Source organism: Cryptotermes secundus, unplaced genomic scaffold (genome assembly GCF_002891405.2).
Source record: "Cryptotermes secundus unplaced genomic scaffold, Csec_1.0 scaffold22, whole genome shotgun sequence".
NCBI lineage: Eukaryota > Metazoa > Arthropoda > Insecta > Blattodea > Kalotermitidae > Cryptotermes > Cryptotermes secundus.
Window position 1 is genome coordinate 2210944 of NW_019742961.1, and position 26921 is coordinate 2237864.

The window sequence follows — 26921 nt, forward strand, 5'->3', positions numbered from 1 at the left end:
ACTCGCGTAGTGAGATACGACGTAGGGATGAAAAATCCTGAACAATTTTAATATTTTTAACATTTAACATTTATCAATATATATGATAAATATATATTTTAGTTATTTTAATATGAAGACGACAAGGCATGCAATGAACTAGTTTAGCGTAAATCGAATAAACACCTGAAGATGGCACTTTTATGCCGAAACATGTAGTGCGAGTGAGAGGAGGGAATAGATGAGTGTATGCACTGGAAGACGGTTGAAATAAATCATGGACTTAAATCAGTGCAACAGGACGCTAAAATATAACAATAAAGTCATAACATGTTAATAAATCGGTCTCGCCGCTAAACCAGTCACCCTTCCGAAATGGCTAAAGAGGACCATAGCTTCCCATCGAGAATTGCAAGAGGTTTGGTCTGTCACAGAAGGAAACAGAAGTGTGATCAGAAGTATAACAGTTAATGTGTGACGTTACACATCAATACTGGGAGTGTGTAATTGAGTGAGACTGTTAGAGTTCCTGTGTTTAATTACGTTACCAGGAGACGACTAGTGTGTATGTGTAACAGTGAATTATAAAGTGCAGAAATAGTGATAGCGCTATAATTATTTTAATTACTGGAGGTGTGTATAAGGAGGAAATAAACGCGTTCATCCAATCCAGAACTCGCGTTATTAGTCACTAAGACACGTGACAGTATTAAAGTATATCCAGATGATTATCAAATTCAGAAGTTTATAAATATAACAGAATATTCGGTTTCTAAATTACGTCAATAGGTGAGATCTTGAAGGCAGTATTGCTAGGAGCTTTACTATAAGATGGTGCTATATCTTCACCCCTATCTTGAATGAGATTTAACATACCCCTATGCCTGTACACAAGACACTATATCCTAACTTCACAATACAATTTGCTAGCGGTAATGTCTGGTATACCCGTCTTCAGTGTGCATGAAACTCACAGGCTGCTAGAATACAGGTTGTGTGTTGACTAACGAGCTCTTTGCTTCCACACTTTTAAGAAATATTTTCTTAACATATTTCCTTTTTCTGGTAACAAAAGATATATTACACATAAAGTCGCCAACGCAAAGAGCAGAATGTAAACAGAAATTTTCTTTATTAATCCTTAAAAGAGCTGTTTTAAAATACAATGCTTGTCTGTCGGAGACACACAGGACAATGGTGAAAATATTGTTATTCTGAAAAAAAAGAGACGATTTGAAAACAATCAGATTTTGAATTGTTCAGAACCCTCGTCTGATAATTTAGTGAAAGTTGGTTCTCTTTGCGAATGTCAGCATACCAAAATTATATTACAGTAAATAGTTCTCTCTTTTAGGACATAATGTCTTTTATTCAATTGATAGTCATCGGATGTTTCGAAGGCTTTTTCACCTACATTTTCATGGTTGAAATGTAAGCTAAGGAAGAAACGCATGAAATAAGAATGACTTATTTTTCAAACCTGAAGATGGAGGCGCAATGTTCCTTGGAACGTCAGTTGACATTCAACGGACTCCATCTTACATCCAGCAGGATACAACACTACATAATCACCGCTGTCAGAACTTCAAATCCTACATTGTACTACAATATATATGCTCATGTGAACTAAATTTTAAACGAATTGACTTACTACAAGATTTTTCACTGAATTTATAGTTCTTATGTACTCTGCCGGTCACAGTGGCCGCGCATTCTAAGTCATGAATTGTCTTCGCTCGCTCGGACGCTGAAATCATGGGTTCGAATCCCACTCAGGCCATGGATGTTTTGTGTGTGTATGGGTTCATTCTGTATTTGTATTGTCCTGTGTAGGTGGTGACCTTGCGGCTGGCTGATCTCTCGCCCAAGTAGTCCTACAGTGTGTGAAAAATATTTCGGAATTGAATAAGTAGCCTGGGTCTTGAATAGGCTGGAAGAACCATTGAAAAAAAAAAAACATTTTCAACTCTGGATTCTCTATAAAAAAATCAATCATGAAAAAATTACGCCAAGCATTCAACGAATTCAGTCTGCAGTCATAAATGGCTCAATGTTATAAAATAAAAGTGTAAAGCTTAATATAATTATATAATTAAGCTATCAGCTACTTACGTCTTCAGGTGATTGGCGGTCTTCAGATATGGAGATTTCTTTTTAATTTCTCTTCATTATGCTACTTTTTGCGACAGTTCGTTAATTAAAGTTCTCTGCAATTTCCGTATTTATTTGCACATCAGCACTTGAACGTCCACCAGTGACAACGTCCCGTTTAACATCTTTATTAATATTTCCACTTTATAAGAATAAATGAGACACATGTCGACGTTCTCTTTTGTATAAGTTTTACACCTAATTTAACAGAGTTGTTAATTTTGTTCATACGCTGTAAACAGAGAGACAGAGTGAATCATGAATGTACACTACACTTCATAGTTCTATATGTCTGAGTGGGGCTACCCTGTTTCTTGAAGTGACAAAAAAACTCACCATGAAAATAAGTTTTCGCTCCTCAGTTAGTTTTACGGGTTATCAAGAGATATTTCCATTATTAATTATACAGGATGATTCTAAATTATTGTCGGTTTTTTCGTGGTCCGTAATTTTCAAACTGGGGGAAAAAAAAAAAATAAAACAAAACTTCTTCGGAATATGAATGTGTAACTCAAAACGTTTTATTATTTTTAGAATCAGTGTTGAAAAATGCTAAATAACTTCCACATTTATGCCTTTTGTAACACGTAAACCAACCCCAGTCACAATAAAGATAGACCAAAAACAACTGGAGAATGTGAAATGTTTTAAATATTTGGGTAGCTTGTTAACAGATGATGGAAGGTGTACTTGTGAAATTAAATCCAGGATTGCCATGGCAAAAGCTGCATTTAGCAAGAAGAAGAATCTTTTTACCAGCAAATTGGACTTAAATTTGAGGAAGAAACTAGTGAAATGCTACATTTGGAGCATAGCTCTGTATGGGGCTGAAACATGGACACTTAGGGCAGTAGATCAGAAACATCTGGAAAGTTTCGAAATGTGGTGTTGGAGAAGAATGGAGAAGATCAGTTGGACCGATTATGTGAGAAATGAAGAAGTGTTAATTAGAGTCAGTGAGCAGAGGAATATCCTACATGAAATAAGAAAACGGAAGGCTAATTGGATTGGTCATGTTTTACGCAGAAACTGCCTTCTAAAAGAAGCTATCGAAGGAAAGATAGATGGGCGGATAGAAGTGACAAGAAGACGAGGAAGAAGACGTAAGAAGATGCTGGATGACCTTGGGGACAGAAGAGGATACTGTCATTTGAAGGAGAAAGCTCTAGATCGCATTAAGTGGGGGAATTGTTTTGAAAGAGACTGTGGACCTGTCGTCTTGACAGATTACTGATGATGATGATGATGAAGGTTTGAAAATTATAAGCCAAGGAAACCCTGACAATAATTTAGAATCACACTATACACTAAGGTATGTCACTAGGGTCGCGCCGTAGCTCAAGCGGTTAGTCGCTGGCTTCCCACCGCGGCGGCCCGGGTTCGATCCCAGGGCTAGTCAAGTGGGGATTTGTAGTGGACAAAGTGGCGCTGAGGCAGGTCTTCTCCGAATACTTCGGTTTCCCCTGCCAATCTTCATTCCACCAATTGCTCCACAATCACCCTCACCTATCATCTGGGGCTGGTACAATAGGCCAGAAGTGGTCGCAGTAAAAGGGACTTAGTCCCACCCCACTAGCAATAAAAAAAATGTCACTAGATCTGGTGCGTTTGCCCTTCATTCAAATGGACATAATGGGCCCGTATTTCGCTCTAATTAGACAGGAAGTCATATATGACTCCCATAACTTTCTTTTGGGACAAGTTGATGAAAATATGAGGTACGGAATATCTTTTTTTATTTTATTATCTTTTTAATTTCATTAATATAGATTTCATATTTCCTTGTCATTCCTTCCCCCCAAACATGACAGTTCAGAGAAACACACTGCGGCTTTCTTCAAAATGGGCGCAGGTCCCTGACTTGTTTCTAATAGTGCTTCCATACTTTCAAATTCTTTTGTTCGCTACTATCCATAGCTATTATTTTCTATTTGATTACTGACGAACTAATATTATAATGCAAATTTAATTTATTTCTTTATAATTTGTCAAACAATCATTTTGTACAAAATCACGTTGATAATAAAAATACCGTCTACTAGGACATGACGCCGTGTAGTCTGTTGAAGTTACAGATGTTTCGAAGGCATATATTGTCTTCGTCTTCAGTGTCGAAAAATAAGTCATGCACGTCCGCAGTAAGAAAGCCATCACGAGAAACTCAAAGCTCGCCATTAATAAGATTTACAAATTCATAACAATAGTCTTTTATTCCGATGACCGAATTAGCTCTATCTAACGGATCTAAGAGAGTATGAGTTCCTCACCCCCTCTCCTTAGAATGGAAACAGACCCAGATTTCTTCTCCCCTAGTCTCTTCCCTCAGGTTTTCTAACATAAACCTTGTATACATTTCTCTATCCAATGCGTGTTGTGTGCTCTGCGCAACACATCCTCCTTGATTTATTTGCTACAATAATATTTCGTGAGAGTTTAAACTATAAAGTTCCTCACTATGCAGCTCCCTCCAACCCACTATTACTTCAACGCATTCTCTCCTGCACCCCAAAGAACACACCAAGTAACAATACGGGCCTAGGTACATATATACTGTCACGTGTAGGGCGTACCCATGACGAAAATAACGGGCCGTAGTTAGGATGATTGGATTTATTAGCACTTCCGTTACAATTTCTCTTAATTACAATTAACAGAGCGCTATCGCTGATTTACACACTTTCCAGTTCGCCGTTACACACGCACTGGGATTCTCAGTTTTCACTAGACGTCTCCTGGCAACGGTTCTCAAAACAGAAACTAGCACTACAAATCACTATTAAGTCTACCTGTTATTTCGTCTTCAATCATCCTGGAACCTCGGAATTAAAAATTCTTCTGGGCTCACTCCTCCAGCTTACGACTGACTCGTAACTGCCCCTGAATTAATGCTGTTACTGCATTCGCTTCTCTTATAAGCACTCTGCACAGACCCCAAGGAAAATATCTATAGACGTGTCTACAGTTCCATTGCCTAGAAACGGATTATATAACACTGTTGTTCTACTGTTGCTTGGCGCGGAAGACAGAAAACACAGCCTCATCTATTGTTGCGTGTTGGACTGTGTTTACAGAGCTGTTGCTTTGCAACGCGTTGATCAAATCTGTTGCAATATATTACACTGTTTCTCATTCACAGTTCGGCGCAGCAAACTGAAGCTGGAAAATGGAGAGCAACCTCTGTAATCCGGACCAGTTAAAGCACTGATGTGTTCGCGCTATAGAGTACTTCGGATAATCTGAATATTTTAGTAAAATTTTTATTCAAAATATTTATAGGTACATTTTATAAATAAACAATGGCCGGAACAGGCGGACGTTTGACTAAAGGCCGGACTCGGGGCTAGCGGTCACCGAGATACATGTTATATCTCACAGACGGGCAGGTCCATTAAGACAAGTTTTCATGTTTCATTGGAATTAATTTTTAATGTACGGAAATAAATAACTAAGTTTGTATCTTTTGGAAGTGCCGATGTTTTAGTTTGGGGGCAGGGGTGGTACAGTAAGTCATTTCGAAATACTGGGAGTTTCGAATAAGGTGGGTTCGGATTTCGGAAGCCCAATTGTAATTCGTCAGCTTGTATTGTAATCAGAGATATCTGTTATAATAAAACCATAAAAGAAACGATACAAGTATGGAAAAAGAGAAAGTCAGTGAAAGTTAAATTTCTGAAGCCGAAAATATCAAAATAGTCTTTAAACTTATTCTCCTAATACATTTATATGGAAATTTATAATTTTCATGCAAATAACTCCTAGAGAAATTCCCTTCTTCCGTACTTCAGAAGTTAACAGATCATGAAATTTTCAGCCTTTTATGGAAACAGCAGGTTCATAACAGCATTCACAAAATCACGACCCTATGGTCTCTGTGTTAAACCAGATTAAACTCACTCTCATACCCTATGCCATTAAGATCATTTATTTATTTATTTATTTATTGCATTCCCACGAACTATATCTACAAAGCAGTCTCTTCAATTAATTTCTATGACTAAAATTTTGTGTATTTCTCATGTCTTTTGTGCGTGCTACACGCCATAACTTGTTTGCACGTAGCAGTGAGAAAATGGTTTACTATAAAACAACAACAGCTGGAGACGTGGCGCATGAGCGCATCCGCTGCTGACGTATGCAATTCATGACTCTAAGGTACACAAAGAGTGTACTGCCGCCAGGAGAGATTCAGTTGAAGAGAGAGTCTATTGAAGTTTACGATCAGCATGTCGTTGAAATATCGTTTAAATCTGCAAGACTGAGTTTTTCGTAGCAAGCAGACACTGAACTTGTATAGGATTTGCTTCTGGCTGCTGTGGAGGGAAACATGTGGATTCTGGATAAACCTGTTCACATATGCAGACACGGAAATGTAACGTGTAATAACGTAAACCTCGTGCAGCTACCGCGAATGTATCAGTTGAAAGGCGATATGAATATAATGAAGAACGATAGAGAAATGACATGGACAAAATGAAAGAGGAGAAGAAAGGAATGAGGAAATTAGAGAAGGAATAAAACTTTCACCACAAGAAATAAATTAGAAAGGGAGGGAAAAAATTACGTAAACAAGAATTGAAAGCAAAATATATAGATAGCTAAAAAGGAAGGTATGTGGACAGACAGAGGGACAGGCAGATATGTAGGCAGATAGGTAATTAGGTTGGTATGTAGGTAAGTAGATGGACGGAGGGATAGATAGATAGATAGATATAGATAGATAGATAGATAGATAGATAGATAGATAGATAGATAGATAGATAGATAGATAGATAGATAGATAGATAGATAGATAGATAGATAAGATGTACGCATGACGTAAAATTTCTGGTTTATTCACTGCTACTGGTTGTAGATTTTCTTACGCAAACTATCAGTTCTTGCGAAATTTGATGCGGTTCGGTAAATATGTATACGGACCCGCAGTGCGGAACTGATCAAAATTAGTCCGATGATCCTCGTGTCATGGGATGACACAACATAGAACCACATTCAATTTACTTGCTCCAGAAACCGTAAGACTGATGAAAGAAAATATGTTCTGATCAATACATTCTTCAATCACCTCTACAGAGTTTTCGAAATATTTTTCGCTCCAGTAAGTACTTAGCTCGATTTAGTTGCTCTCGCATGTAGACATTCATGCAAATTATCTGTTATTTTCTTCTAATTTTAATTATAATTGGACATAGAAGATCACCCAAATCCACTACTCAGCCAAATACTACAACCAGTCAACAGGAGACTCAAGAGACAGTGGCCAACAGATAATAATTGAAAACTCTGAGGTAACATCGCTGGACCTTAACCTCAACACAGCTCAGCTGTAGCTAGGATACCTAGCACGGATCAACACATTAGCTTATAGAACGCCCTGAATTCTGATTGCTGATCACGTATTATAAATAAAAAAAACTATAATTGGAATGCGTCAAAAAATATTAAAATTTCCAATATTAACCTTTACGATAATTGTTTAAATATTTAAGGTCGAGTTACTACTTAATTTATGTCCGTGTAAAGTGTTCGTTATTTCGGACAATCTTAACTGCAACAGGGATGTATCGAGAAATGTTAGTAATATTCCCCATACCAGTCTTTTTTAATTCTGCTCAACGTTTCCCGAGTTGCAGTGTGCAGCTATATCGACCGACACGGCGAAGTCAATATGTGCATTTTTGCAGAGTTTATTTTTGGAAGCGGCATGAGGAGAAGAGTGAGATGAAAACAAATAAGGGTTGACTTTCCACTATAAAATTTATTCATCCGTATATTTTACCCTACAACTCCAATTACTTCATAAATTGTTTCATGATATTGTGAAAATGAGGACCTCTTCAAATTTGGTATAATGGCATCCCTACGGGGCGGATGACATGGATAAGAGGATAGGGGGATCATTCATGTAACAAGATGAACTTAAGCTGCAGAAATAAAGTTAAGTTCTCCTGTAGCACGCACGACTACTGCTTCACGGTGATGCAGACCTCCAGAAAAGAGAACTGTAGTTCCGAGGGGTCTTGGGAGTGTTTCCACATCCACTTGGGACAGCTTAACGGAAGTTCACTGCGTCCCTATCTGGATGTAATGGAACAAGGAGAGCCGAGAAGAAAGTTGATAGGAGTAGGATGTCACATCAGTAGGAAGGGAGGGGATAACAAATGCTATGAAAGTACAACACTTTTAAAATGGACAAGCTCGATCATGTGTCGAATTAGACTTTAGACAAATCAACGTTTGGGCCGATAATCCTATACTTTTGTGGTGAATTTCGATTGAAGATATGAAAATAAATGGAATGAACAGAAGCTTCTGTGAAAGGCAGAGATATTTTGTCACTACTGTTGAAGATAAATCAGCTTATTTTATGCAAAATTAGATGAGATAGAATAAATTGATGAGATATGAAGAGCGTGTAATCCGCATAAAAATATGAGAAATTCATACAAAATTTCGGCCGGAAAACGTGAAATTTAGGTACCATTTTGGAGATCTACATAAAGATGGGGAAATAATAAAAGAATTATCTAACAAAATGGGAATTGAGGGTGTGAATTCAATAATTTTTTTGACTAGGACCCAGTGTCTCACTTTTGATTGTGGAAAATAACCTTCGGTTTCCATGAAAGACTGATAATTTCTTAACCAATTGAGAGTCTACAAGTTCCTCAATAAGAAAAATCCTCCGCCAATGGATTTTGAGCAAACAAAACAATTATTTATGGTTAAAATACGTGCCTTATGAAAATATTTTATTTCTAGTGAATTTAGCCAGCCACTGTTTTGCTTATACACATAAAACTCCCGAATTTGTGAATATTCCACAACAATTTCTTTCATGCAATACAAAAAAAATATTTACATTATCCGAGTTTTACTTTCCATAAGCAATACCCACATGCATTAATTATAATTAATGCATGTGGGTATAATTATATTAGATGTAATAACTTTTAATTCTTTCCAATTTATAAGGTATCTACAACTCTGTAATAACGTTAACATGTTGAAAATTAATATAGTGTAAATCCATATTTTAACTTAATTATATTAATTTAGTTTAATTCAACTGTGTGCTTGGTTCTAAAACGACGAACTTGTCAGGCTGTTTCTAGGCATTATTGAGCACGTGATCATGAAGAGGTATGGGGAAGTAGACGTATAGCTCCAAGCATTCTCATCGGTTATAGATAGAGAGGAGTGGTCCGCTTCGTGTCCTGACTACGGTATTCCCGGTGCCCAATGGATGGCAGTTTTTGCACGGAGGTCACACCCATTTCGGTAATACAATTCTCGTAACCCAGCTCACATCCAGTCACTATACTGACTGAGCTATCCTTGTTCATTGTACTTAAATGACAGCCTTCGAAGGCTTCATGAAGATAAATTCTGTGTTAAGGAATAAGAAGATGAATGCGAGAAAAACTACACGAAGGGATTCTCCGTGAGGCGAGGACTGATAATATCAACGTATAACATTAATTCTTACTAACGAAATGCATTCTCGGTTCCCTGAATTTTTATTTCATAATTCTTTTAATGTTCATTTTTGCGAAATTTTTTATTGTCAATTTCAGTATGTTGGAGTTCCATTCCTTTGTTTTACTTAAATATTTATTAGGCCGAGCCATGGCTCAAGCGGTTAGTCGCTGGCTTCCCACCGCGGCGGCCCCGGTTCAATCCCGGGTCTGGTCAAGTGCGATTTGTGGTGGACAAAGTGGCGCTGGGGCAGTTTTTCTCCGAGTACTTCGGTTTCCCCTGTCAATCTTCATTCCACCAATTGCTCCACAATCACCCTCACCTATCATATGGGGCTGGTACAATAGGCCAGACGTGGCCGCAGTACAAGGGACTTAGTCCCACCCCACTAGCAATAAAAAATATGTATTACATATTTTACTGATTCATTAATTATGATATATATATATATATAATAAACGGATGTACAGGCCTGTGGAAAATATAACATTTCTAGAGGCTTCATAAAAATTGACGAGAACACTCAAACTAATTAAAAATGTAATTTTCTAAGTTTTAGTATAAGCACCTCATATTGGATCCTTCTTCACATACATTCAGCTATAAACTATTTTAATCACCACTTTCAGTTATAATAGGTGAAAATGAAGAACGAGCTTTACGGCCACTATATCTTCGAGGAAAGTACAGCAAATATATTTCAGATACAAACATCACTTGTAGCCTGTTTTGTGCTCAGTCTCTGTAAAAGAAATATGACATACCGTAAACCAAAATTTAGAGAATTGTATGGCAATAAGAGCTGGATCAGAAAGCGATAGAACCCATAATTGGACTTGGCACTCAGTGTAATAGAGATGTCTGCCTGGTTGCCAACCAACAGGGTCTCTGGTGCGGCGATACGAACTCAGCAAAAGCCTTCAACGTCACGTGCCAGCTTTAGCGTCTCAAGCACCAGCATTAACTGAGGAGTTGGGAAGCTCAGATTTTTTTATTCCCCAGACGAAATTGGAGGAAACGAGAAGGCTGACGGGAAGAAGGAAGAAGATGAAGAAGAGCGGAAAGCAGAGGTAGAATTCTGCTCCAAGAGACGCTCGAGTTCCCATTGGTAGAGCATATCGCCCACAGCTTCCATCCGACAGAGAGCAGCACTGAAGAGAGGCCGTGGCGCACTATTCATTAAACGTAACATAATGACGAAAACAGTGGGTACGCATACTTTGCACGGTACCAACAACAATCTTCGACGTAAGAAAATATTTAGATCTTATTCTGAACTGCTTTCAAAGCGAGATGAAGGATTAAGCCATGTTTACTTTAAACTCTATCCACTTTCTGAGATGAGTCTTTGAGTCTTAATTGGAGAAGTTAGAAACTCTTGGTCATAGTTTAAAAATTCTGAGGCGTTCGCCCACTTTTCTTTAACTATCTTAAAACCCGTAAGACTTGCGGGAAAAATGTACAGCAAATAAAATAAGTTTTCGTTATTTCACCCACTGTTATTAGAAATATATTTCGTTGTGATAAGTATTTTGTGAGCTTTGTGAGAATTTTCTTCGACATGCAAGCACAAGCCCATGTAGACCTTGACGTTAATTATCTGTAGTATGGGCAGATTTTAACCAAAATTGTAATGTGGTGACAAATCGCAGCGAAACTCCGCAATATCGATTTTCATGAAAATGCATTTGGCGGTTCACATATTTTCATATGCCTCCATATGGATAAAGGGAGACGGAGAAGGACATGGTAAAGCTTTCAGCGGCACTTTTATAACTTTAAGTTGTATCAATATTTCAAATAATGTTTTAAAATTTGTCACTGCACTCTGTCGGCCTACTGTGCCCTCATCAGGTGCGTTGACATTCGGAGGAGCTGCTGTGACTTTCGCGCTAATGCGATAGGTGTTTTAGCATTTAAAATATCTTTAAATGAAGTCAGTGCAGTTCCTCCTTCTGTGCCCCACGTATTTTCTCTGTAATGTGTAATGATCTTTTTGTGGGATTCCTTTAAGTTGTACGAATATACTGTTAATACAGTTAAATATGCACGTACTTCATTTTGGTATGCCTGTTGCCTATCAAGCGTGCACTGCAAATGTTATGAGTGTGTTGTGAAATTATTGTTTTATATGTGCTGCTATCTGGTGTAGTGTTTCAAATATCTGGTTGCAAGTATCAATATATGTCTTGTTCATGTGTAATCTGCCATCACTAATTTGATATATATGGTATTTTTTCTAATGTGTTTCAAAGTTTTGCTTTCCTCTAGTTTCATAACGTCCACTGTGTCTGTTATAATGCAATTTGTATGTCCTGTTTTCAATGTATGATTTGAATATCCAGAGTTGCCATTATTACTTCTAATTGCTCATATTTATATACATATATATATATTTTTAAATAGAGTGTGAAATGTTTTACATGTTAATCTTAAGCATTTTAATGGGCAATCTAAGCATTTCATTTCGTGTAGTCACTTTTTTCCTTATTATCTCTTTGTGAATATGGTTTCATTGCGTATTGTATTCCGTGTTCTGAACGCTACTTTCATTGGTGTTTTTTAAAGTGTTTTTAAACCCCTTAGTTTCTTTTCCGGTTTATGTGAAGGTAACCCATTTTATCTTTCCGTGTTGTGGATCGGTGTTTTAGTTTTGTTCATTTGTAGGGGGATTTTCTTGGTTTTGCTTTATGTTGTAATAATTATCTTGCCATATGTATTTTATGGGAGCTATCTTTCCCTTTCTTCTTCTCTTATTAGATATACGAATATATAATCTATTTTATGGGTAAATAATGCTTGCTGTTCTTTTCCATGTGGCTGCCATGGGTTGTTAAGCATTATGATGTCTGTCTACGTGCTTTCTGTATATTGTGAATTCTAGCTTTGTTTTCTTTCGTGTATTGTGAGAGATAGGAAATTAATGGAGTTGTTTATTTATTTCCCTATGGCGAATTTTATATTGATCTGTTTTTATTGAATTCTGTTAAAGTTTTGTCTATGTTTATTTTCTTGTGGTCGTAAATTATAAGAATGTCATCTGCATATCTATATTATCCAATTATTTTATGTTTAATTAGAATTGGATATATTTACATGTGTTGGATACATGTCTCCTCTAATATTGCCGATGTTAGAACACCCATGGCAATTCCATGTTTGTAGCAATGTTGATCGAACTGAAAATAATCCTGTTCTATTAATGTTTAATATATGCATAATTCCTTTGTGGTTGTTTCCGTCAGTTTCTGAATTATCATTTAGTATACGAGTATCTATGATTATGTTTATGTATCTAATTTGGTGACTGCATCTGTAGTCTAGTGGTCAGCATTCCTGCTTACAGATCCGGAAGTCAGGGTTCGATTCTCGGCGCTACCATATTTTTTCTAAGTAGTGGGTTTGGAACGGGGCGCACTCAGCTTCGTGATGATAATTGGGGAGCTATTTCAAGGAAATAGCGGCTCCGGTCTAGAAAACCGAAATTAACGGCCGTGGGGATTCGTTGCACTGACCAAGCGACACCCTCTATCCTCAAAAGTTGGCACTAAGCTTCTCCGACAAGCGGCGGTCGCTCGGTCAGTATAGTTCACTTGAGGACTAAAATCACGGAGTTTACGAATGTTGTAAACGTGAGGTAGTTGTAATTGCGTAATGTTTGTGATAAGTGTTTCGCTAATTCGTATGAGGTTGCCTGCATCCGGTTGATTATTGTTCTAACGACATATCTTGTTTGTGCAGTTCTAATGTGGCGTGTAGGTTTGGAGCTTTAGGATTAATTCTTGCGTAATTCCGTTTTCTTTAGATGCAATGTCATTACATTGCCTCAGCTTTTGTTTTATACTTGTAATAGTGTAGCAGTTACTGTGAATTAATTTTCATCTATAAAGCGGGGTTCTGTGAACACCGCAATGAACCATCGGGTTCCATAAAATGCTGGGAATTTCCTACGTTGCCGAGCAACTGTTTGTTTCTGAAGAATGGTCCAATCTAATTGAGTTGGTTATCACTTTACATAATTCTTTAAGGGACTGGCCACAATGTGGTTTTCACTCATTTATTTTAGATGTATTATATACGGAGAAACGCTTAAGACAAATATTATGGAAGAACGAAATAAACGAAAAATGGAGTTAACATATTATTTATACGATTCGCATTTTCTTATAAAACAAATTGTAAAAAAATATCTCAGTTAATCTAATTTACTACTGCTGAGTACTTGGTGTTGAAAATTGTGTCATTTAATGTGTAAAACATTCTTCCATCTTAACAATATCGAATATATTCCCTACAAAATAATATGAAGATAGAAGTTCAACAATATGCATTTCCCTACTCTTCATATAAATTTAAAGTATTATACAGAATTAATACATATTTTATATCACATTTGTTTTACTTATCATGAAATTTCTCCTTAGTAAAAAGAAGAATACTTTTATCTTTCCTAATTAAATTATATTTAATTGATTTACGCTACGTTATTGAAAAAGTGAACCAATTCTACACAGAAGCTGAATTGTTAGGGGCAGAGTTTTCCCTTCTCTCTTGCTATGCTGTGTATAGCAAACCCTTAAGTTTCTATAGTGAAACGCGCGCACAAACATCCCCCTGCCTCCATCGCCACCAACACACAAATCGTGTCCCAGCAATCAATTCTAAGCCACACATTTATAAGCCGAATAAAGGCTATACGCTTCAGCTCTTGCGCATTTCAAATGGAATGATAGCGTTCTACGTTCATTACGCCGGAAACCCTTTTCCACTTCCGCTCAGCGCGTACAGCGGTTTCATAACAATATAGATGGCGTTATTTTCTGAATTGTTTCCCGACTCAAGAAGATGCATATAATTTACCTTGAAATGTGTATGACGAATCCACTTTCGGTTTAGTGCGCATGTATCCAAAGTATCAGGATATTGCAGTGCCTGCAAATACCAAAAATTCGCATCGAAGATTTAAGAGGAGTTATAGATCTGTAAAAATTGTCCAGTCAGTATCTTTGCTGGCTAAGGAACGGATGACGGGGTGTCAGGTTTTTCTCTTCCATGCATCAAGCCCGGACCATCCCTATGACACAACCAACAGCATAACAAACGACTTCCAGGGATCTCTTCCCAAGAATACAGCGCCTGGATAGTGAAACTGACTATTCAGTGCCATCTAGGATCGAGATCATGAATGAGTGAAGCTATACAGAATTCCGTCACACGATTTCATGGCGTCATGCTTAAATGATCACGGGGAAAATCACAACATTCAAGCAAAGTTGTTTCCAGATATTTTAAATTTATTCTGTTCCCTCAAAATGAATATTTGAAGATGCAAAATTGCATACATGTAGGTCTACATATAATATAATGGCATATTTTCTGGAATTTCAGAAAATGCTTGCTGCTATTAACTTCAGCACCTTACATACGTCTGTATAGCACACATATTGCTTGATTTAAATTTCCAAATTATTATCTTACTTCTTCGAAATTGGATTCTGGCTTATCCCAAGAAAATAAACAGCCTGAGTGCGTTTGCGATCTGGATGTTGCGGGCAACATTAGGACCTAGGGGCTGAAATATATGAACAATGAGGAGTTTCATAATCCGAATTCCTCACCAAATATTCTTAGTGTGAACAAAACATGATTATGAGATGGAGGAGTCAAGCTCGCATTTTGAGAAACAAATTCAAAATGTTGCCGAAAACCATGAGGGGCAGAGGCAATGTGAAAGATTTAGGAGTATATGGGAAGGAAATATTAAAATGGATTCTGCTGACTCATCCAAGTGGCAGTCTCTTATGAAACCTTCGGCTTTCATAAGGAGTAGAATAGTTCTTGACTAGTGCGACAACTATTAGCTTCTCAAGAAGGACTCGGCTGTGTGAAACACGTTGATTGGAAAATTCTGTTTTGTTTTGTGATGAGTACAACCTGCAGAAAGGTATAGCAACATCCCTATGTTGACCATTGATTCCGACTTCCTTCAAAGGCTGACATCCCAACTTCGCCACAGGTTTCAGCTTTCAATTGCATAAAGCAGGCCACTGGTAATAAAAAAAGTGTACATTAAAATTATAGCCTCCTATCCACTGGGCACCGGGTGCGATAAAGCGGCCGGGAAGTGAAACTGGCCACTCACTTCCATCTAGTAAGGAGGTCAAGAATGGTGGAGCTAGACCTCCACTACCCGATATGTCTATATGGCACAGTATTTAAGTCATTAAGCACAGGGACAGCCTTAATCTCTTACCTTTTATATTGAAATTACAGCGTTTGTTAATTTTCAGTCACAATATAGCATTTTAGTTCTTTATGTGAAGGAAAGAACATTAGAATGAGTGTGTTCTATAATGTAGTATAGTCGTACTAATATTTCCGTCTATGTTCTCTCTAGATAGTAACTCTACATAAGGTTCGCGCCATAGCTCAAGCGGTTAGTCGCTGGCTTCCCATAGCAGCGGCCGGTGTTCGATCTCGGGTCTGGCCTAGTGGGATTTGTGGTAGACAAAGTGGCGCTGGGGCAGGTTTTCTCCGAGTACTTTCGTTTCCCTTGCCAATCTTCATTCCACCAATTGTTCCACAATCACCCTCACCTATCATCTGGGGCTGGTAAAATAGGCCAGAAGTGGCCGCAGTACAAGGAACTTAGTCCCACCCCACTAGAAATAAAAAAACTCTACATAAGTTCTATTACAAAATGTAATTATTAATTTGGTAGCCGAGCCGTCTGAGCCATGTAGTGTCTTCGCTCGCTTGGAAGCCGGAATCGTGGGTTCGAATCCCACACAAGGCATGAACGTTTGATGTGTGTATGCTTTTATTCTGTGTTTGTGTTGTCCTGTGTTTAAGTAGAGGCCTTGCGACGAGTTTATTGTTCGTCCAAAGAGCCCTACCGTCTGTAAAATGTTCAATAAACTGAGAAATCAGCCCTATGATCCAAAGTGGGAACAAGAAGAAGACAAAAATTATCAACCTGGGGTACAGACGAAAAATATCACTACGGAAGTCTTCCATATCTAACTCTAATAATTCTGCCCATCGGTTTAGTTGTTGATATTAGCTGTCAAATAGGCATACTGGCTCAAAAATTGTGTACAATTATTCTGAATACAGCATTGCACAAACTCAGTCAGGTGATTCTAAGTTACGAGACGGCATGTCAAAGAAATTCCTTTTGCTTAGTTAACTCAAAATCCATAAAATTTACAGGAAATGTGCATTGGGAACACAATGTATTTCTTTTATAAAACTATGTTGAAATATTTTTCGTTCAAATAAATATTAGACATTTAAGATAGGGATTCATGTAGAGACGCAATTAGAATCATGCAGTGTCCGTTATATTCGTCTGAAATATAAAGGTAAATTTGTCCCTTTGCTTGATTGGTTAAGCACTATGACATGAAGGCACACAGAGAAGCGGAGGTACAGCTCCATTTCTTTTGACTTCAGCACTAGATGGAGGCAAGTAGTAAGCTTCACGCCCCTGCCGTTTTACCACCCAACTTTGGGAAAGAGCCACCGGTAGCCATTGGAAAGGAGGCTGGGTGGGCCCGTGCTTCGGCCTGGACGTTGTGGAGGAGAGAAAAATCTTGCACTACCGGGAATTGCATACGGGCCGTCCAGCCCGTGGGCCGTCACTATATCTTTTGAATCATCCCAAATACTCATATTCATCCAATTTTAACCAAAATTCGAATTCACCGACAACTTCTAGAGAAAGATTTCCATATAAATTATTAACAAACACGTTCAAGGGTTTCGGCGCTGAAGTTAGGTGACAGATAGACATTCAAACGTGTCCTAGACATTTCTATTTCTTTACTTTGTTAACATCATATAGAATATGAAAGTTCCTTCTGAGGTCGTGCCCGTCAACTTGTTAGCCCTTATATATCCTACTATCAATGCAAACCCAATGAACGAATTTCGACTAAATATTCTCTCCCGTCCCTTGAGGGTTTCTGACTTTTCTGAAGTTAATAATCATTCAACTTACAGCACTTAATAGAGTCTATCATTTCCACAGTATAACAACGTTACGAGTTCTACCGTATCTCTTAACCTTGTTAAGGCACAGTGGTCTGAGGGGTGAGTGCAATTGGTTGGGGGGGGGATTGCTTCCGACTCTCCAATACTGTGTCCAGGTCAGATCATTTTGACTTCGCATGGTAACATTCTTTCTGTGCCAGCTAATATGATACTGTGACATGCCACCTGAAAACCGGAATGGTGGATTAAAAAAAGACAACCATTGCTAGGCAACAGCTTGTTGAAACACGTTCCCTCGACAACGAATTATAGTGGCAACGGAATTGAAACGAAGGCATGTCAATGGTAAGGACTTCTTAAAAAAAAAAAAAAAAAAGCAGTACTGAAACCCTTGAAGGCAGTGATCTCGATTCGGCTGTAAGCTGTCAGAATTTAGTGTAATTGTAAAGGAATACCAATAAATCCATTTATCTGGTCTAAAACCCTTTGATTTAGTCAGGCGTACCCCCGTACACGTTGCAGTACATAACAGACGGTGAAATGCAACATTCATATCACGTGACCTCAGGCTGCACTACTTCTCCTTCCAGTCCATACATACGAAAGATTTAAACCCTCGAATCAGCATAATATTTGTTCGAGTCCCGACGGCAAAAGTGTGGAAGAACTGAACAGCAAGAAGCTAAGGAAGGCCAAGACCTGTTTGCGAATCCTCATGTCTTCTCTTGGTGAGTGCAGACGTGTGATACAAACAATGCAGAGGGGCCTCCTGAGTAGTGTGTTGCAAACAATTATTTATTGTTGCCCTGACAGCGTAGTTAGTATAGCGAATGGTTATGGGCTGGCCGGAGTTCGAGTCACGGTAGGGTCAACAATTTTTCTGCTCTACATCGTCCAGGCCGGTTCTGGGTCCACCCAATCTCCTATCCAAAGTGTACCGGGGGCTCTTCCATCGGGAGTAAAGTGGCTAGGGCGTGAAGCTGCCACTTACCTCCAGCTAGTGCCAAGGTCAAGAAAATGTGGATCAATACATCCAATCCCTCATACGTCTTCACGGCGCAGTGCTTATTTAGTTAGGAACAGGGAAATATTTAACTTTCCTTACAAGACAGCTTAATTATTAATCATAATATCAATAATTATAGATATTAAACCATTATTGGTGATAACAGTGGCTGTGCTGTCAACGTGTTCACCCGCTCGAAAACTGGGTTCGTGGGTTCGAATCCTACTTGAAGTATGGATGTATATCTGAATTACCTTTGTGTTTGTGGCGGCCTTGCGACGTGCTGATCCATCGTTCAAGGAGTCGGACCAACTGCCAGTAAGATTTATATTTTTCATATTTATTCTGAAAAGGGAAGACACCAGAGTGGAAAACCCGTTAAAGGAATAAGAAAAAGAAAAAAGGGAGAAATACGAGAAATATTCATGGAATGTAATTAAAATGTGAAGTGGTTAGAATTGCAGTTTGATATTAAATACGTCCAGATGAATGCTGAAAGTGCTCACACATTTATTACTAACATGAGCTGAGACAGGCACGAGTTAAGGGCAGATACATAAAGAACACGACAAGGAGTGTAACTAATCAAGTCAATCAATACATAAGTAAAGAGATTTCTATGTGATTATATATAATTGAGCCGGCTGTCACAGAGATCAGTTCATCAGTTCATCCGAAACACTTTCCATTAACCAGAATTTACTTTCATCCTACGCCTGGCAAAGAAGTTTGCATAAATATCTCTAAAATTCTAGCTACTTTTCCTATTTAGAATTTTATTTTCAGTTCCTTTTTGAGACTGGTGTAGGAACAGGAGAACTAAACTGCAACAAGATGGTGGCAGAGATAGCGTTGCTGTTTTTCTGTTCTGTTGTCGGAATTGTGACCATGTAATGGCCAGGCGGCTGTCAGCGATGCGATATTTCACGACACAAAACTACGGTCTTAACAGTGGCAACTGCCGGGAGCAGTTGCTGCAGTACTTGTCGCTATTCTTTCTTCTAAGCTGAACGCTTCTAGAGATGAAGTTCTATAACTTGCTAAAAATATTTCATTGGCTTAAAATAAATATTAATTCTTACTTAATGTAAAGCGGCCTCCGTAGTCTAGAGGTAACGTTCCCACCTCATGACTCGTAGTACGCGGGTTCAAATACCGGTGGAGGTCGTCGAATTTTTAATGGAGGAAAAATTCAGGGAACAAGTCCTCCGGGAGGGGCTTTAAGCCGTGGGTCCCGTGTCGTAGCTTTACGGCACATAAAAGAACCTCATACCTCCAAAGGAGGTCACTGAGCCAAATTACGGACGTTTCCCGCCCAACAGCAGCCTCTAATACCTCCGGTAGGTGGGGGAAGCATTATAGATACCTCTCAGCTAGTAGAGCCGGTCTCGCTGGCTGGGCGGGACTGATGGTAAGCACCAATACCGGTAGGATATAGAGGCTGGTAGAAATCATAGAGGGAAGGACAATGGACCATTACAGGTCTAAGTGCATGGGGAAACCCACCCTCTCTAATAACTAACTAACTACTTAATGTAATAAAATGATTAAATAAATTTAAATAAATGTATAAATATGCAGCGGTTATTATGAAGAGTTCTATCTTCTGGGATATAACGCTGGTTTCTTGCTTGGCTTCTTCTCTGACCCTGAAGACGGAGGCGACATGATATTGCGAAACGACAGTCGACTTTCAGCGGACTACACTGTGATATATCAAAAAACACAGAGTTCTCCAAATATGGAATAACTTACCTAAACACACCGTTTGGGAGACCAATTTGTAGACTAAAGAAAAATAATAATAATATTAATATCTGTCCTTTTGTCTTTACAAAACTTTCTATGGGGATGTAAACCGCGTTCATTAGGCAACAAAAAATATAAATAAGGTCCATTAATAACTAGATACAATATTGTGACATGTAAATCCATTGCTAGGTAACGGCTTGTTGAGGCACCTCTGCGATGTTACGCAACACATACAGAAACGTTTTCGTTACAACGGTTAGGTGAAAGTTGTTCAAACAGCAACGAAAGACAGATACGCGAAGGAGGAACCCTTGGAGATGGTTGATCTCTATACGGTTCAACCAAAACCTACCTCAAGGAGAGATAGACTAGAAGATTATATACTGGAAACTCCTACCTAGTAGCAGGAACCCAGTCCGAGAAGGAGACAGAAGAGAAGAGATTGGGTACAGACCTGCTCACCGAATTCGTACAAGGAGCATCTAAGAGTGGAAGTGTTGAAGACTTTATGTATTATTTTTCCAATAAACTTTCGAAATATTATAAGTATTTGTAGATCCGCTTGGTGATTGTCCAATAAATCCATTCATAAATCCAGAAAACCCATTCAGGTTGGGGCCACACGAGCGCACAAAATGCGTCCGTTGTAACGAACGTCGTGACATCCGTTGTAGAAATAAACAAGAGAGGCGAATGCTATGCTTTCTTCTGGCTCCACTGCAGACAGAAAACTACGCACCGCATTCTGAAACTGTGTGGTGTCCTCAGCAACGTCCGTCATAATGTACGTTCGTTGCAACGGACGTACTTTGTACCCTCGTGTGGCCCCAGCCTTATTACTTTTTCGCGTTAGCGGGATACGTGACGATATTGTGACATGTAGATCCATTGCTAGGGAACGTGTTGGGAAACGCTGGGATATGAAAATGACATACAGATTCTTGGAAACCAGCCCGTTGCTGTGTAATCAACAGGCATGTCCATGGATACGAGCAACCAAGAAATATTTTCCTAGGAACCGATACGCTACATAAGCGGCCGTTCAGACAAGAACGAAATCCAGTCCAGTCTAGTCCAGCCCAGTCGTAAATCAGGAATTCCGTTCGAGTTCAGTCGTGGTCACTGTCAGCCAGTCAATCACAGTTCAGTTCAGTCGTAGAGCAGACCAGAATGGAGTCAGTCATAACTGAACAAGTTCGACTTAGCAGTTAATGTGAGATATTTTAAGTTATTGTAACTGATTGTGATTAAGAGAGATTGTACAGAAGGTGCCAGTAAATCCAATCACCCAATACAGTACCCCTTATTATTAGTCATGGAGTTATAAACTCGTGAAAATATCAACAGCTGAACATTATTTCTGTTTGGATTTTCTATTTAACTGCATTTTACATTTTCAAATAAGCTACGACGATCTCATATAACGCCACATCCACTAAATACTTATGAGAGTCTTTCCATATAATTAAATTATAATTCATATAGCTTCTGAAGAGCCCTATGAGTTTATCTCCATCTTTCTGCCACATTTTTTGTCTTATCTTTAAAAATACAGGACATGGTCTTATGACAAGAGCTGTTTTATAGTTAAAAGTAAAAAAAAAAAGTAAAGCTATCCCTGTAACATGCCGCGAAGGCCCTTAGGGTTGTGAGACGTTGAGGGTCCCACATTATTTAGACAATCGGCTCAAAGATGGCGGTAAAGTCAGCCTTACGCACCGGCCGCGCTTTACTCCCCAGGAAAATTATTTAATTAATTCCTGGTACTCATTCCTGTTCGAGACTGAGTCCACCCCAGGGCCATAGTGCGGCCGGAAGGATTAGGTCAAATAAAAAAAAAATCCAATGACCTCATCGGGACTTGAACCCGCGACTTTCCGGCTTATAGCATAGTGCCTCAACCAACTACGCTACCGCGTGCCCGATTATTTTATAGTAGTAGACGTATTGTTGAAGAACTAAAAGATACATAAATTAATACTGAATATAGTCCAGTATACGAAACCTTCGGATTCATAATACGGCCACTCTGCACTTCCTTCTCTATTGTTTCATCCAAATTCTTTCATTATAGCGAAAGACCATGTTTCAAACACATACGTGTACATGTAGGTGGCTAAAAAAATACATCTCTATCTCATATTCTAAACGCAGCACTTGATTTGAAGACTACAGTGTTATTAAAAACAAAACTCATTTAATTGCTAATTTACTATTTTATTAACACTGTGTGTACTTTGTTTTTTTTCCCCTTGGCACTACGGCCCCAGTGGGCCTAAGCCTACCTCCATGCACTTCTCCGTTCACTTCGGTTTTTCTAGATCTTATACATTCGGTAGGACTCCTTGGGCGGGTGATCAGCTCGTCGCAAGGCCTCTACCTGTACACAAACACAGAAAGACGCACACACACAAATTAAACATCCATGCCCTAAGTGGGATTCGAACCCACGATCCCGGTTTCCAAGCGAGCGAAGACAGTATGTGCCTTAGACCGCTCGGCTACCGTGACCGGCAGTGTACCTTGTTTATTTTATGTATTTTGTTTTGTACTGTTCCCTTATGTTATAGACTTTCCTTGTCTGTATCAGTGTGAGTTCTACTGCCACCGAGTCAACACCCAATTGCAGTAAAATAATAATAATAACAAGATAAGAATTTGTAGGCAGTGGGTTATGACGTGGATTCCCTCGGTTAAAGCAAATATTCTTCAAATAGGTCACAAGTATTTCGAACCAATTTCTAAAAACGCTAAACTCATAACAGTACAACCAACCGCCAGTCCCTCTCTCAATGCAGCAAAAGATTGAGATGTTGAACTGAAGAAAGTCACAAACAAGAAGCCCTCCCTCCCTGAGATTTGATTAATGGAATTTACCGAAGGAGAATCCACAGAAGTAGGCCCAAAATAAGCTTTATAAAAGCAAACCAGTGCTAAGAACAAGGAAGGATTTGACTTCTACGACTATAAAGTTCTAGTACCGAACTTTTTTTCTTTTATTTCCCTTCCTTTATTTTTAACCTTGTCATTCTCTTTTTCCACTTCGTTCATTTTCCATCCCCTATCCCTGTTTTATGCCACGGTTCAGAAACGCCTATAAAAGCCAATGCTGCTACGTTATACCAGGAATCCAGGATAGAGGAAGAATTCAAAGGACCTCCACTTCCTCTCCCATTTTACTACCCCGCATGTCATTGCTGTCGTCGTAACCATCCTCACGCGTGGACGAAAAAGCCTCTTTGGAAATTCCTTGTACGACCATCTTGTCCACCGGATAGTCTAAATGCCTCTTTCTCGCAACCAGTGGTCAAATATAAGAAGATTTCAATAACGTAAACAATTTTCAGTCTACTAATCTCTTCCACGACGTGTAATCATTCCCTATAAATAACAGTTCGTGTGTGTAGGTAATTTTTTTATTGCTAGTGGGGTGGGACTAAGTCCCTTGTACATGGGCCACTTCTGGCCTATTGTACCAGCCCCAGATGATAGGTGAGGGTGATTCTGGAGCAATTGGTGGAATGAAGATTGGCAAGGGAAACCGAAGTACTCAGAGAAAACATGCCCCAGCACCAAATTGTCCACCACAAATCCCACTTGACCAGACCCGGGATCGATCCCGGGCCGCCGCGGTGGGAAGCCAGCGACTAACGGCTTGAGCTATGGCGCGGTCCTGCGTGTAGGTCTTACTCGTGTAACATCAGCTCAGATTTCAAAGGGAAGACTCATTGTTTGCTGGATTATATTTCGCATCGTTTACATACCCTAGCTTCTAGCATGTTCGTTTCAATCCTACATATTATCGAATGATACATCGAGACGGATATTGAAAGCCATCTCCCACGAATAACGCGCATTACTATTTATCTAACATATTTTAATATTTCCTTCTCAACAATGCATATTTCTCCTTTGTAGTCTTCTTTGCTTTGGTTTACTGACTAAAATCTTATAAACATTTATAGTTTTACTGGGTTTTGAACTTTTTCCATCGTCCGGAATTCTACGAAATAGAATACACGATGTTTCACTGGAGTGATTGAAATTAGCTCTTCCTAAGTGGCCCAGCTGAGTAGGTGTTTTCGTTCCTCACTTGAAGACGGGAACAAATTCAGTTTCCGAAACGTCGTGTTTTCTATTTCCTAGAATTCCTGACGACTGAAAAAGTCCCAAAACCCAGTAATTGTGTGTGTTATCCACAATTGTTAAAAGCCTTTAGAATCTATTAATAGTTTTGTCCATGACCCGCTCATCAAATTCTGATTTCTAAATCATAAGCTGTTTAAATCCAGCAAAGAAGACAAACATTCAACTGCCAGTAAGTTAATTACATGTCACATATTGTCACATGTCACTCATGGGTCACATACTAAATGTTTTCTGTACTAACTGTAATACTGCTATCTTTGGCTTTTGTTAATGAGGATTTGTTTCTGTTACTAAGCTCTTTTAAGATTCAGAATAAAAAACAAACGTAAATCTAAAACGTGGAAAGTTATTCTTAAAATATATTGTCACGTGTATGGGGGTACGCGTGACGAAATTAACGGATTCTAGTTTGGATGATGGGATTTATTAGCATTTCGGTTACACTTTCTCTCTCTCTCTCTTAATTACAATTATTACAGCGATATCGCTGATTTACACAATTTATATCTCACCGTTACACACGCACTAGGATTCTCCGTCTTCTTTAGTCGTCTCCTGATAACGGATCTCAAAACAGAAACTAGCACTTCAAATCACTATGAAGTCTTCTTGTTATTTCGTCTTCAATGGCTCTGTACTCCTCTGACTTAATCTCTATTCAACTAATCTTCAAAATTCACTAAGGACCTGCTCCATTTTCGTCCTTGTATTCTCAACTGCTGAATCCTCCTGGACTCTCTTTTCGTGATGGCTTCGCGTCCTTGACTCACGGCTTCTCAGCTATGATTACTCACACTACCAGCCTACGACTACCCACAAACGAATTTTGTTGTTCGTTCTAAATCTTCGGGCGTGGACCTATAGAAAACACGTCACATGGTCTCTATCCACGATGGGGGGCGTAATTGCCTACGCAGGAGTTACCTAGCAAAAGACGTCCTATTTGCCCGCGCATTTACTTCTGCGGGAAAGTGTTTAACACCCCGTTGCCTAGCAATGCGTTGACATGTCACAATATCTTGTTCTGTACAAAGTCATACGAGGGATGTTTATATGAATACGTCAAAGAATATGGAATATGCACTTCACTTATTGTTTAAATGTTTACTAATTGATAACTGTGACAGCTTCATTTATTCCGAAATGTAAGCTTTTATGTCTCCTTTTGAATGGACTGAATTTCTATGTCTCTTATAAAAACTTCAGGGTATTCTAAACACCGTAATGGTAGATCTAAAGAAATCGGTCGTAAATTGCGACAAAAGAATCCCAGTCTTTTGGAGGCGCACTTGCTTTTGTTTCTTTTCCCTCAGTTTTAAAATCCATTCGGATGCACTTAAGAGTTATAGAGGATAGTAATGGGGCTTCCTACGGAATGCGCTCTTCTCGAAACTGTATAAGTACTCTTTTGTTATTTTGGCTGATATTTCAAGCTTCTTTCAAGATCGTGTTTTCCTTATTTTGGTATTTAAGTCAGGTTTTCTTATGCAAAGAATTGGTGTCTTTTAAACATGCCAAATAAAGAAATATGGAATGGACTTCATAATAAATAAGCCTAATAACACAGGGACTGCAGGCAGTATTCCTTAATTAAGGAAGGACATTTATTTGATGGAATAATAGGGATTTCCACAATTCCGTGCTCTTAAAATAAGCCTCTCATACGTAAGGAATGTTACCAATATCAGCTTGAGCCGATGTGCAAAATGTCTCAGGCACACAGAAGCCATTTGACATATCCTACTCAACAAAAGAATTACGTTCAAGACTTTGAATAGTTATTAGTGAAAATTGGTTTTATGAAAATAGAAAGTTTAGCAATAAGTCTGACATCTCTACTCAACACGATTGTATGAAATATTTGCTTATTTAACATTATTTGCGCACATGCGAGCTGATTAGAATTGTGATATAATGCATAGTATTCTGCAAAGAATTTTTAAACTTATGGGAGTTAAGTTCTTTAAATGTTAGATTAATAGAATATTAAAAAGATTGGAGCAGAAATCAACAGCAGCAGTAGATTTTTTTCTTTTTCCCTGACACTACAGCCCCAGTGGGCCTAGGCCTACCTCCATGAATTCTCCATTCACTTCTGTTTTTCTAGATCTTACACATTCGGTAGGACTCCTTGGGCGGGTGATCAGCTCGTCGCAAGGCCTCTACCTGTACACAAACACAGAAAAACGCACACATACAAATTAACATCTATGCTCTGAGTGGGATTCGAACCCACGATCCCGGTTTCCAAGCGAGCGAAGGCAGTACATGCCTTAGACCGCTCAGCTACCGTGACCGGCGCAGCAGTAGATTAACTGATGAAAATACTAATCAAGCGAACAGTGCCAGTAGAACATCCGGATGCTTAAACAGCAACATACGGACCAACAGGAACCAGTCGAAAGACACCAAA